Source organism: Lissotriton helveticus, chromosome 5_1 (genome assembly GCF_964261635.1).
Source record: "Lissotriton helveticus chromosome 5_1, aLisHel1.1, whole genome shotgun sequence".
Lineage (NCBI taxonomy): Eukaryota > Metazoa > Chordata > Amphibia > Caudata > Salamandridae > Lissotriton > Lissotriton helveticus.
The window spans coordinates 33539591-33553914 of NC_136065.1; the positions used below are offsets into that span (position 1 = coordinate 33539591).

Below are 14324 nucleotides of genomic sequence, written 5' to 3' on the forward strand. Positions count from 1 at the left end.
GCAGTGTAATTATGTGGCGTGTAATTATGAAGCACTGAGTGGTATTTGGAGTGTATGTTGCATTCATTGAGCGCAGTGTTATAAAGTGGCGTGTAATTATGTGGCACTGAGTGGTATTTGGAGTGAATGTTGCATGGAGTACAGTGTAATTATGCGGCATGTAATTATGTGGCACTGAGTGGTATTTGGAGTGTATGTTGCTTTGAGTTTAGTGTAAATATGTAGCATATATTTATGTGGCACTGAGTGGTATTTGGAGTGTATGTTGCATTGAGTGCAGTGGAAATATGTAGCATATACTTATGTGGCACTGAGTGGTATTTGGAGTGTATGTTGCATTGAGGGCAGTGTAATTATGTAGCATATAATTATGTGGCACTGAGTGGTATTGTGTGGAGTGCATGTTGTATTCAGTAGAGCGTAATTGTGTGGTGTTTAATTATGTGGCACTGAGTGGTATTGTTTGGAGTGTCTGTTGCATTGAGTGCATTGTAATTATGTAGCATATAATTATGTGGCACTGAGTGGAATTGTGTAGAGTGTATGTTGCATTCAGTAGAGTGTAATTATGTGGTGTGTAAGTATGTGGGACTGAGTGGTTTTTGGAGTGTATGTTGCATTGAGTGCATTGTAATTATGTAGCATATAATTATGTGGCACTGAGTGGTATTGTGTGGAGTGTGTGTTGCATTCAGTAGAGTGTAATTAGGTGGTGTGTAATTATGTGGCACTGAGTAGTATTTGGAGTGTATGTTGCGTTGAGCGCAGTGTAATTATGTAGCATATAATTATGTGCCACTGAGTGGTATTGTGTGGAGTGTATGTTGTATTCAGTAGAGTGTAATTGTGTGGTGTATAATTATGTGGCACTGAGTGGTATTGTATGGAGTGTATGTTGCATTGAGAGCAGTGTAATTATGTGGCGTGTAATTATGTGGCACTGAGTGTTATTTGGAGTGTATGTTGCATTGAGTGCAGTGTAATTATGTGGCGTGTGATTATGTGGCACTGAGTGGTATTTGGAGTGTATGTTGAGTTGAGTGCAGTGTAATTATGTGGCATGTAATTATGTGGCACCGAGTGTTATTTGGAGTGTCTGTTGCATTGAGTGCAGTGTAATTATGTGGCGTGTAATTATGTGGCACTGAGTGGTATTTGGAGCGTATGTTGCATTGAGTGCAGTGTAATTATGTGGCGTGTTACTATGTGGCACTGAGTGGTATTTGGAGTGAATGTTGCATGAAGTGCAGTGTAATTATGTGGCATGTAATTATGTGGCACTGAATGGTATTTGGAGTGTATGTTGCTTTGAGTGCAGTGTAATTATGTGGCGTGTAATTATGTGGCACCGAGTGGTATTTGTAGTGTATGTTGCATTGAGTGTAGTGTACATATGTAGCATACAATTTTGTAGCACTCAGTGGTATTGTGTGGAGTGTGTATTGCATTCAGTAGAGTGTAATTATGTGGTATGTAATTATGTGGCACTGAGTGGTATTGTTTGGAGTGTATGTTACATTGAGTGCAGTGTAATTATGTGGCGTGTAATTATGTGGCACTGAGTGGTATTTGGAGTGTATGTTAAGTTGAGTGCAGTGTTATAAAGTGGCATGTAATTATGTGGCACTGAGTGGTATTTGGAGTGAATGTTGCATGGAGTACAGTGTAATTATGTGGCGTGTAATTATATGGCACTGAGTGGTATTTGGAGTGTATGTTGCGTTGAGTGCAGTGTAATTTTGTAGCATATAATTATGTGGCACTGAGTGGTATTATGAGGAGTGTATGTTGTATTCAGTAGAGTGTAATTGTGTGGCGTGTAGTTATGTGGCACTGAGTGGTATTGTTTGGAGTGTATATTGCATTGTAATTATGTAGCATATAATTATGTGGCACTGGGTGATATTGTGTGGAGTGTGTGTTGCATTCAGTAGAGTGTAATTAGGTGGTGTGTAATTATGTGGCACTGAGTAGTATTTGGAGTGTATGTTGCGTTGAGCGCAGTGTAATTATGTAGCATATAATTATGTGGCACTGAGTGGTATTGTGTGGAGTGTATGTTGTATTCAGTAGAGTGTAATTGTGTGGTGTATAATTATGTGGCACTGAGTGGTATTGTATGGAGTGTATGTTGCATTGAGAGCAGTGTAATTATGTGGCGTGTAATTATGTGGCACTGAGTGTTATTTGGAGTGTATGTTGCATTGATTGCAGTGTAATTATGTGGCGTGTAATTATGTGGCACTGAGTGGTATTTGGAGTGTATGTTGCGTTGAGTGCAGTGTAATTATGTGGCGTGTAATTATGTGGCACTGAGTGGTATTTGGAGTGCATGTTGCTTTGAGTGCAGTGTAATTATGTGGCGTGTAATTATGTGGCACGGAGTGGTATTTGTAGTGTATGTTGCATTGAGTGTAGTGTACATATGTAGCATATAATTATGTGGCACTCAGTGGTATTGTGTGGAGTGTGTATTGCATTCAGTAGAGTGTAATTATGTGGTATGTAATTATGTGGCACTGAGTGGTATTGTTTGGAGTGTATGTTGCATTGAGTGCAGTGTAATTATGTGGCGTGTAATTATGTGGCACTGAGTGGTATTTGGAGTGTATGTTAAGTTGAGTGCAGTGTTATAAAGTGGCATGTAATTATGTGGCACTGAGTGGTATTTGGAGTGAATGTTGCATGGAGTACAGTGTAATTATGTGGTGTGTAATTATGTGGCACTGAGTGGTATTTGGAGTGTATGTTGCATTGAGTTTAGTGTAAATATGTAGCATATATTTATGTGGCACTGGTATTTGGAGTGTATGTTGCATTGAGTGCAGTGTAAATATGTAGCATATATTTATGTAGCACTGAGTGGTATTTGGAGTGTATGTTGCATGGAGTGCATTGTAATTATGTGGCATGTAATTATGTGGCACTGAGTGGTATTTGGAGTGTATGTTGCATGTAGTGCAGTGTAATTGTGTGGTGTGTAATTATGTGGCACTGAGTGGTATTTGGAGTGTATGTTGCGTTGAGCGCAGTGTAATTATGTAGCATATAATTATGTGGCACTGCGTGGTATTGTGTGGAGTGTATTTTGTATTCAATAGAGTGCAGTGTAATTATGTGGCATGTAATTATGTGGCACTGAGTGGTATTTGGAGTGTATGTTTCATTGAGTGCAGTGTAATTGTGTGGTGTGTAATTATGTGGCACTGAGTGGTATTGTTTGGAGTGTATGTTGCATTGTAATTATGTAGCATATAATTATGTGGCACTGAGTGGTATTGTGTGGAGTGTGTGATGCATTCAGTAGAGTTTGATTATGTGGTGTGTAATTATGTGGCACTAAGTGGTATTTGGAGCGTATGTTGCGTTGAGCGCAGTGTAATTATGTAGCATATAATTATGCGGCACTGTGTGTTATTTTGTGGAGTTATGTTGTTATGTTAGGGATTGCTTGTATAGCGCCTATCACCGCCGGTCTCTAAGCGCTTAACCAGAAAGAACATAACACACTGATGACCCTAGAACCTCAGTTGTTTCACCTCCTATGATGTCATGAAGGCCTTTCTGAAAAGATAAGTTTTTAGTTTCTTTCTGAAAGGTAGAAGTTGCGATTCCGTGTATGTTGTATTCCGTAGAGTGTAATTGTGTGTGAGGGTGTAGAGTGTATGAGGGTGCAGAGTGTGAGGGTGCAGAGTTTGTGAGGGCGCAGAGTGTGTGAGGGCGCTGAGTATGTGAGGGCGCAGAGTGTGTGAGGGTGCAGAGTGTATGGGTGCAGTGTGTGTGGGTGTAGTGTGTGAGGGCACAGTGTGTGTGCCCTAAAGTAGTGTGAGGGCGCAGTGTGTGTGGCCTAAAGTAGTGTGAGGGCGCAGTGTGTGTGGCCTAAAGTAGTGTGAGGGCGCAGTGTGTGTGGCCTAAAGTAGTGTGAGGGCACAGTGTGTGTTGCCTAAAGTATTGTGAGGGCACAGTATGTGTGGACTAAAGTAGTGTCATGCATACACACATTTAAATACACATACACTGGTGAAGGCTCGCAGACACACAGAAACAATATGTACATGCTCTCAGATATACACATCAGGTGAAACTTCCCCCAGGCAGTCCTTGACATGCCCTTGTGTGTGAGATTTTGTTGGTGTTTGGTTGCACCTAGTTCTTTGATGTAGTTGTAGGAGAACAGTGTACAGAATAGGGGCGTTGGGGCAGAATGAAGAGGCAGTACAAAATGGACGGGATGAAAGTGAAGAGAGGGCAAATAAGAGAGAATGGATTGAGATGCAGATAGAGAACAGAATAAGGAGGGGGAAAAGAAGGAGAGAAGTAATCTGAATCGGTTGAGGGGAAGAATAAGAGAAAGAGATAGGATGAGTGGAGGAGATTCAATAGAAAACCCGGGAGAAGAAAGAGGGCGGAGTTAGGGGAGAAGGCAACAATGAAACAGAAGAGGACAGGAAGCGTAACTGATTGGGAGAAGAAATAAGGTTACTAAAATTCAAATTATTCCCATTGCGATTTCCAAGATATGTTTCTATCTATCTTTTTTTTTTTTTTGAATAATAAATAAGACTGCAGTTCACTTGGGAATCTTGATTTTCTTGGAAGCCAGTCGTGAGGCTGGAAAGCGACAAAAAAATGGTAGGAAAAGAGTAGTGGGGAAGATGTGTTGTGTCTGCCTGCTGTCCATATGGCACCGCTGGTCTTTCCCGTGAAGCTTTGTGACAACGACCTGTTAATTTATGTTAGTAGGAGGGCCCGAGCGGATTCCTTTGAAGTGTTTGAAGTTTGATGCTGGCTGCAAGCAAACCAAATGGTGTGCGATGTGCACGAGCCCCTAAACATGCTCTTAGACAAGACTTAACAAGCATTTACAATGCAATGGTTTTGCCTTTGTTAAAGTTAGAGCTATTGGCATTGCTCTTGACATTATTTTTATTTATGTTTTTTTAACATAAATAAATGGCATTGTCATTTACAATGCCAATAGCTTAATCTCTCGCAAATGACAAACACCCACACAGAGCCCCCCCACACACACCCACACAGAGCCCCCCACACACACACCCACACAGAGCCCCCCACACACACAGCCACACAGAGCCCCCCACACACTGCGAGCCCCCCCACACACACTGCGAGCCCCCACACACACTGCGAGCCCCCACACATTGCAGGCAACAGAGGCACGTAAACATCTCTTAGGCGTAAGGCATTCTGAATCATAATTTGAGTAAGCTGAGGTGGGGTTGCTTTTGGAGAATTGTATGCTAGGAATGTCATTCTATTGTAGAAGACCAAGGCAAAAAAAAGTAGAAATAATATTTCAACAACAATAGAAAATGTAAGGGAAATATATTTGGAGTTTCAAGATCATAGTTCTGACCTATAGAGAGAATATTTCAACTAGGAAGTTAAGCTACTTTGTTTAAGGATATCCAATTCCCTAAATTAACACTTTAGAAAATACTGGAATAAATAAAGGAAAATCTGCAGAGCCAGTTGGTTTTCCGGAAAAGATATACTAGTTATTAGAGGAATAATGAGTTACTGTAGTTCAAAAATTATAAACACAATTTGTCTCTCTCTATGTGTATCTATCTATCTATATTTTTTTTTTGAGAGAGATATGTATATTTTGTATTACTAGCATCATAAAAGTATGTTTGGCATTGACTTACTAAAATGTGGAGAAGCGTACAGTCAAGTACACAAAATCGTAGGTTTACACCGATACAAATGACACAAGTCGAGTTGTGCACGTGAAGTGCAGTGTTTTCAAAAGTGTGCTTTGCGACATTCCTAACAAAAAGATAAAGATCTGCCTCAGCAAGAGGGTGGGTGTTGCCCAGGATCCTACATAGAGGTGCCTGTTGCCTACAAAGCCTGGATCATTTCTTGCCTCCTACATGCATTATTTTTATGATTTTTCAGTGATTCCAAGTTTTCCATACATGCTATGAAGCATAGACTGCATAAAATGCGGAACATGGAATTGTTTAGGAAAGGGGTAGAGGATCAAACAATGGAATGGAATTCCTATAAACGACCCTTCGCTTGGGTAAGTAACGCCATAGGCTGGCAGATAAAGTCTCTGTAAATTTTAACCTTTATGAATGTGCAATCCTACAAGTTTAGAAAGTGCACACGTTCTATTGGCTAAAATATGTAATTTGTGAACAAGTAATAATCTCAGCTTTGACATAATTCATGTGAAGTGTGGGTCAGGAAACCAGTGCCATTTGCCCAATATATAGGTCGTAGCTATTGCTTTGCCGAGTTTTCCCTTGTAATCTGCGCTTCGAAATAGTGACTCAGAGAAAGTGAAAGTCAGCTGCCATATTAAACTTGTACATCTCAAAATAGCACTACAGAATACTCACCGGTCTGAGGACTCGCACCACCTCCTTGAGGACCCCCTCCACGTTCCGCACCGAACACAGCACCAGCGTGCAGACCACAGCATCCGCGGAGCCGCTGGCCACCGCCGACATGTCTTCCCCAGACGCCACGAGGAAGCGCGTGAACCGGACGTGGTCATTTTCTGCAACGCTCTTGCCCAGGAAGCGCTCGAAGTCTGGGTTCGGATCCGTGCACGTGACTCGGCATCCTGGCGGGAAAAACTGGAAATTTGTTCCCGTTCCGCTTCCGACCTCCAAAATGTTGAGCTTCCCCCCAGGGCCGGCGAAGTCTAGCATATTGGTGAAAAGAGTCTTCTTGAAGGAATGCATCTTCCGGTTGTAGACGTGGCTAAATGTGGCCAACACGTACGGAAACATCTTATTGGCTAGTGGCTGCCATACTCCTAAGAGAGCCAAGAGGTGCACTGGCAGGGTCAGCAGCATGATGCCCCCCTGAAGGGTGGCTATGAGAAGGCCCATGTTCGGAGCCGAGGGCGCCGCCGCCTCTGAGGTCTGCGCTCTCGAGCTGATGGGTGTCTGAGCTGCGCTGGATTTACTTTGTAGGAATAATGCACACCATATGCACAGATGAGTCCACATTCAGGTTACCGGTATGTTTTTTCGTTACAAACAAGGGTGTTCCATAGCACACAAAGCTGGAATTAATAGTATATATTTTGTACACGATAAATAGATTGCCAGTCATGTCCAGAATTATTCCTTTATGCAAGGAAATGTAATTAATTAATTTGTTTTTTTTATAAAGAAGTAACGAATAAATAAATATTTGCTACAAGTCGATGCTCTAGAGTTTGTACAAGTTTCGCCTGGTGTGCTCGAAAATTAATCTAAAACGAATTCTTTCAAAGGCTGTGTCCTGAATGGATACACTTGCAATAATGTTTAGATCTACATAAGTAATTCTTCATTTTGCACAGTGACGCGTTTGTTTTTTCTGAGAGTGGAAATATTCAGAGTAACAGCTAAACCTCCTGGATTTTGTATAGTACTGACCTGTAAGGATGTGAGTTTGGAAGCTGAGCTGTCACGTACGGTCACTTTACCCCTGAAAAAGGGCAACTGCTCATCAAATAGGGTAGTCTGGGGCTCCAAGAATGGCCACTTTCAAAGTCAAGAATCACAAAGGATTTGCCGGGACAAAGGGAACACGTGGATGCTTTATTCAGCCTGGTTCAGGGGGTGACAGGTCTCAAAGAGAAGCAAAACAGGAACCGGGCTCGGAAGGGCACAACATTCCAAGACGACATTTCAAACACTCTTGAAGGAAGCATGGGGTGCAAAGGGTGGGGCTTCAGCAGACAGATGCAGCGTTCACCGGGCTGTCCCTATACTGCATTATCTTTTGGCATTGTTAAAGGGCTGAAACTTTGCAGCCAGGATTAGATTTCTCCCGGGTTGACCGTATAAATACATTGCCACTTTTGGGCTTATGATGGTTTCGGATGGGGGAGGGGCGTTGCAGCCAGGCCCCATATAATACACTAGTACGTTTTTGGGGCGGTTTAAAGGGTTGGATGATTCAACAGGATGTGCCGAGAATTCACTGGGCTCTAATGTTTGGGGTTTCTGCACTGAGATAACAGCCATGCCTCGGGTGACTTTAGAACATACTATTTTTTACCTTAAACACAAAGGCCCAAGAAACACACTGATGCAAACCCACACCAAGCGTCCTTACCACGGTATATCTTTCTGATAAGCCCATGTTACCCAATGTCCACCTTCTAGAAACTACAGACTTGCAAAAGTGCAAAGATAATTTCATTTTTATGAGAAAGTGTAGCACTCGAGGCATGTTCCGTGGAAGAAAATGTGTATTTAAATGTAAGTTTCCAGATCCTAATACAAGAAATGAACTAGATGTTGCCCTAAAGTAAAATGACAACTCTGCGAATTAGAAAAAAGTTTGTTCTAGCCAATGTTCTTCTTATCCCTGTGACCATCTGCCCTTAACAACCTCATGCAAATTACGTGCTGGCTGACACCACTGAGGCTCCTGGGTGAGCTGCTGCCATTTCAAAGGGTTCAGGGTTTGACACATTTACAATGACCTCCGGTAGTGCCCGAGTGCCTTTCATATGACAACTCCGCCCTCCTTTGATAAGCATCAACACCGACAACTACCCCATTGTCTGTTAGGGGGGGGGGGAGGGGGCGCTCTTCCAGTCCACCAAGAAAGTCTCCCTTCTGTGCCTCACAGGAAAACATGCGTTAAAACAGTACATTCAACCTCTTCTGCATGCAGTATTGTACAACATGAAAAGTATTTCCACAGGTTTGAATAGTATGCCCCTATATTGTACCCCATGTGGCCTATGTCCAGATGATTATATAGGAGAAGCCCGTCCCCCCTTAAGTTGTTCTGTGTGACCCTCAAGTGCGTAGACCTGTGCAGGGGCCTTCGCGCGCACTCCTTGTCACTGTATAATCCTCCCGGGCATGCTGGTACAGTGTGAGCTGCTTCTGGCTTGCAGGATTCTACGGAGCTGGCCTCGTGTTCTCATGACTGTGCCAGGGGAGCCTCACGTCACTAGATTGGTACAGTATGAACCTCACAGTCCTGGAATCTCACAGCGTGAGCCTTCTCCGCGGGACTGGACAGAGTGTACAATGTGAGCGCCTAGACATAAAACGTGTACTGTGTGAGCCCGCTGTCCTTACCATCGTCCGGCAAGAGGCCCACGTCTTTAAGAATGGACGTTAAGAGCGAGTAGCGAGGCCGTGTCTAAGGGTGTTCCGTACGAGCCTCACATCCACGGGTGGGTGCACTAAGGTGTGTCCAGGGTGCCAGAAAAAGGAATCCGCTTAATATCGTGCACTGTAGTACATTTACTTTTCGAGGTGAGATGACAACTAGATGTTGTTTAGCTGCGTCTGCAGGAGGGTCCCCGTCCCTCTGCAGGCCTCGGAGGAAGGAAGGGTCACTGGGAGTTCATAGCAGACAAAAGAGCGGCCGGATCACAGCGCGTCCCCACATTAGCATCCTGGCCTTTGATTCCAACTGGCCCAACAAGCGCCCGTACAAAACACCAAAGCCTCAGTGAGCGCTCAGCCCCCGGATTAAGATGTCGCGATGTGTGCCTGGCATGAAGATGCATGTCAAACAAGGAACAATGGCTGACCTGTGCCTACAGTACCGTGCCCGCCCTGCCCACGTCAGGCCTGCAGCAGGTTTGCGCTCTCAGGGGGAGTGTCAGACAGACTCTTAGTGATTTGCGCCCACAAACCGAAAGCACTAATGACGTCATTTCTGCTCCTGCTAATATTGGAAACCAATACCAAGATATTAACTTATTGTTATATCTTGGAGAGCGCTCCGTACCTGGCCAGCAGAACGGTTCCAATCCAAAGCACTCAAACCTCATTGAAACAGTACGTTCCCAGAGACGGCATTTTAGGTCAAACTAGAGAACTCCCAGTTTTATCATCCTCATAAAAACGTGGTTAGGGCTAAAGGTATTTAAAAGCACGGGGCTGCGTGTGGCCATGGCAGAGCTGTAAAGCTTGGTGGTGGTGGTGTGGAGTTAGGAAAGATGCAAAAAAGCCATCGGAGTAAGAAATAAGCCTTTCCCTTCGGGGGAAAGATGTTCGGAAAGTTTTGTTTCCGTGTATACGGAGCACAACCCCAGGACCATTATTTTCCTTCACTATAGCTATGTGTGGTCCTGGGCACCCCATACATTGCCCTGGTGCCCCTGTTTACTGCGATGGTCGTGCCTACTGAGAACCGCCGTGACGAGTGTCTATAGAGGAGTCCTGGACTACAGTGTTCCGCTTGTTGTAAGGCTGGCGATGCGAGCAAGCGTGCTGTATTGTTGTGGTATCACCCTGCGCCGGCAGCAGCAGGGCCGGGTTTTCAGGTCATTGTTTTCTCGTCTCGCCCTCTGTGCCGCTCGCATTAGCAGCATAGAGTGCTGCACGGTGACAGCAGAGGCGGCAGCACCAGTACTAGACGGCTATTTAAATCCTGCTAGGCGAGCACTCTCCCATCACATGACCCGCCGTTGGCTGTTTGGACCTCCACTGCAAACCGGAGCAGTCAGCAGCGCCCGAAGCACCGCGAGTACACAGGGCACCTGGGCAGGGGGCGGGGTGGCTGCTGGAAAGCTCGCAGCGCTGCTGCTGGCTGCCTAGCGACGCCGAAGGTGAGCCGCTGTGCAGTGGCCGCTTCATGGTGTTAACAGGAGGCGGCCGCTTCTCACTGTCCCTGCCAGGGCAGAGCGATCTCAGGCTGAGCCCCTGAGCTCTGCGGCAGGGAAAAGGACGCCTCTAACCATTAGTACCTGTGCATCAGGGAGAGAGCAGCGCCACTTGGAATACCCTCGCGGCGCTACGTCTAAGGATGTCAGCCAGGCTCTTGTTTCTGAACGCGGACGGAGCTCCCACCCACCGCGTTTTTCGCCAGGAGTGGAATGGTGTATATTATCATGCCAGTCGTTCTTAGGTGGCTTGCTTTCTGCACCTTCGGCCGGTGCCGCCACTGCTGAAACAAGCGGGAGGGGGCGGGAAAGGGGGAGGAGAGACGCTGACGACGGCCGGAGCAGGAAGGCGGGTGCCGGCTCAATGCCGGACCAGATTCGGGGGCGTTCTCGACTTTTGGCTGACGTAGCGTGACGTCGCCAAAAGCCAAAAATTCTCGGGAACGCCCCCGAATCTGGTCCGAGATTGACGGACGGAGCCCTCTCCCAATGGCTAGCCTCCATTTATGGAGCTAGCCAATGGGAGGAGGGGAATGGAGGGGGCGTAGACCCGACCCCACACACAAAACATAACGTTTTTTGGCGCATGCGCAAAGCGCATGGCCAGTCAAAACCTAAAAACGGCGTAACAGAATATTCCTAGATTCCCGCACTCTTTTCTTTACAAGGCTCCCCTCCCCCAGTAGAAATGCACGCAGTGGTTGTCTCAGAGCTACACAATGTAAGTGACCAAAACCCATGAACTCGATTAGACATGGCAATTCAAACGTGTTTTTCCGCGTGCTCGCTGTAAATAATGATGTTAAATGGTGCATTTCGATTTTGGAAAGGAGACAACGGCGCTGAAGGCGTTTTACTCAAATACATTGAGGGAGAAAAGGAGCTCAAATTTTGGTTGGTAAGCATGGGTATAAATTATGCATGAAAGAGAGGGGGTGCCTCACTGGAGCGTAGGTGGGGGCCTGTCTGCTTTTAGGAATCCTAAAATGTCTTTGTTCTTTCTGAGAACAGAGCCCAAGGAAAGGCTAGTGGCAGCAGAAGGCTTTGAAGACTCCAGCCACCAGCTAAGATGACCTAATTTAAAAAGCAAGGTGTCTGAGGCGTGGTCCGGGGGCGCGGGGCGCTCCAGCATCGCTGTCCCTTGGCTTCCAAGCCAGAGAGCGTGGCATGTCAAGGGAAATATGGAGCCAGCGTGGTTTGAGCAGTGCGCCCGGGGTTCATCTTTTATTACCAAAGAAAGATTTGAGAGAAAAAAAAAACAGGTGAAATTTCTCTCCATTGTCTCGGAAAATTCACTGTAATTTGCCCCAAGGGACCCCCAACTGCCTTGAAGCCGAGTTGTGTGTATCTGTGTGTCTGCGCGGGTGGGTCTGTTTATCCATCCCCCCTTGTCTGTCTGACAAGAGTGTAAAGAGTGGGGCGTGAGGGGGAGCGCAGAAGATGAGGGTCACCCACTGTGTGATGACTTTTAAGCTAAAGAGGTTTGTATGCCTCTTGTTGGCATGTCAGGTCTAATTCAGCACGCATTATACCAAAGGGTTCGGCCTGCTCCTGACAGGAGGGGGTTAAATGAGATTACAAGCTTTAGAGGCTGTTAGCAGCCACTGCTGCCTGCGGATGTTACATTGAGATTTAATGGTGAGCTTTATCTATGGGGGCTCCTGGAAATCTGCTGTTTTTGGCATCTTAATTGGCACCGTATTTGCAGGAAGGTTTCATTTAGGTAGAGCGCAAGTTCACCTTTTTATAAGGAATATTATTTATTGGCTAAGTGTGAGGGGAAATATGAGTTTACATGTGTGCGTGGGTAAAGCAGAACGTTTATGGGGCGAGGTGTTGAACATTTGCGTTAAAATCATGCAACATGGGAATTTTATGACACACATTGTAATTCATAATTATTACAATTAAGAGTTTCCTCGTTAAAAAAAAAATGTTGCTGCCGTCATCACAGGACCCCATGGGGAAGCATCACTCGAAATGTTCTTGTTGAGTTGTTTGCTTGGTCCGGGACAGCAGCTATTTTAACCTATTTCTGGCTTGCTGCTGTTGTGTAGTCTTTATAGGGAGTAATCAGTTTAAGAACAAGCTCTATGCATTGCGTGGCGGGGGGGAGCGCATTCCTTTGATGTCTGATGGGGGGCGGGGGAGCGGCTTGGGAGTGGCTTCCTTTGAAGTCTGATGCCGAGGTTCAGACAAATGGTGTATGGTGTGCGATGTGCGATGTGGCTGGTGATGTGCACACGCCTGGTTCACATGAACTGCACCTAATCTGCATTTTGGGTAGACTTTTGAAAGCCTCTTACTATAATCTTGCCGAACAATGCTTACGCATTGGGTCAGCGAGACCTAAAAATGAGGACATTTCTACCGATTAAAGCTCACCTCCACTCCATCAAAGTCCTTTACTCTTGGGGACACCCTTTTTGATTAATCTTTCGCTTAGATGAAGAATCCACCAGATCTGCTCACTGAATCAACATCCATTGGAATGAATATGATACATATTAAAATGAATGCAACACTTTTTCAAATGTCTGTGACACACAAACTGAATGCCAGACAATCTTCAATGAATACAAGCCATGGTCTAATGAATATGGCACATGTTCAAACAAATATAAGAGAAGTTGAAATAAATATGACTAGTGTCAAAATGAATATGACTAACACTGTACTAAATATGGCATACGTTCATATGAAGTTGATTACAGCTGAAATTAATTTGAAATGCCTTATAAGGAATATGGCCCACTCTTAAATGAATATGAGAAGCTTTGAATTAAATACAACATCCATTGAAATGAATATTCTACATGTTGAAATAATTCTGACACATGTTGAAACATACATGACATATATTGACACAAGTAACATATTCATTACATTTGAAATTACACACCTTCAAAGGAATATGACAACTGCCATAATTAGTCTTGAACTGTTGAAATAAACATTACTCATATCATAATGGATAAGAAAGGCACTGCAATGAATATGCAAAATGAAGACCCAATCCCCTGGCGTACACCTATATCAGTGACTCAAGGGGGTTCAAAAGTCCTACTCCCCACTACTCTCTTATCCACTTTATAAGGAGAAGAATGCCCTGTCCTCCGCCAACGTTAAAAACCTGTTCTCCCGGGCAACACCCAAGAACACCTACTACCAGTGCACCAGACTATAATTGGTCACACACAAGTCCACACCCAACGTTGGACCCTGCTCTTAATAGAGCAAAAAATGTGAGAGAAGCAAATGACCCCTCACGGAAACACCACCAACGGGGTAACTGGTATGCAATTTCCTCAACACAAATTGATCACAATTCCACCATACCTAATGGCAATTACCCCTGCGGAACATGCTCAGTCTGTCCACTCACTAGAAAGAGCAAAAGCGTGACACTTACATCTGGCAAGGAGTGGTTCCATAACCAGTTTAGCAACTGTAACTCCACACAAGTTGTATATAGGTTAACGTGCCAGTGTGGTTTACACTATATTGGTCTCACTTCTCGCAAAATCAAAGTGCGCATACAAGAACATTTGAGCACCATCAGAGCTGGCAAACTAACAACTAGATTGGTCCAACACTGTTCTTCTATGAAACATACTTTCCAGTGGACAGTCCTTGAGAAGATTAGGGGTTCCCCTCAAAATATCGAGGAGATTCTATTAGCTAAGGAAGCACGCTGGATTTATAACGAGAA

At 44.8% G+C, this 14324-nt stretch overlaps 1 pseudogene; it reads right to left on the reverse strand.

Moving 5' to 3' along the window:
- Positions 1–5687: 5687 nt before the first annotated feature.
- Positions 5688–6872, reverse strand: LOC144752916 (thiol S-methyltransferase TMT1B pseudogene; annotated as a pseudogene).
- Positions 6873–14324: the final 7452 nt, after the last annotated feature.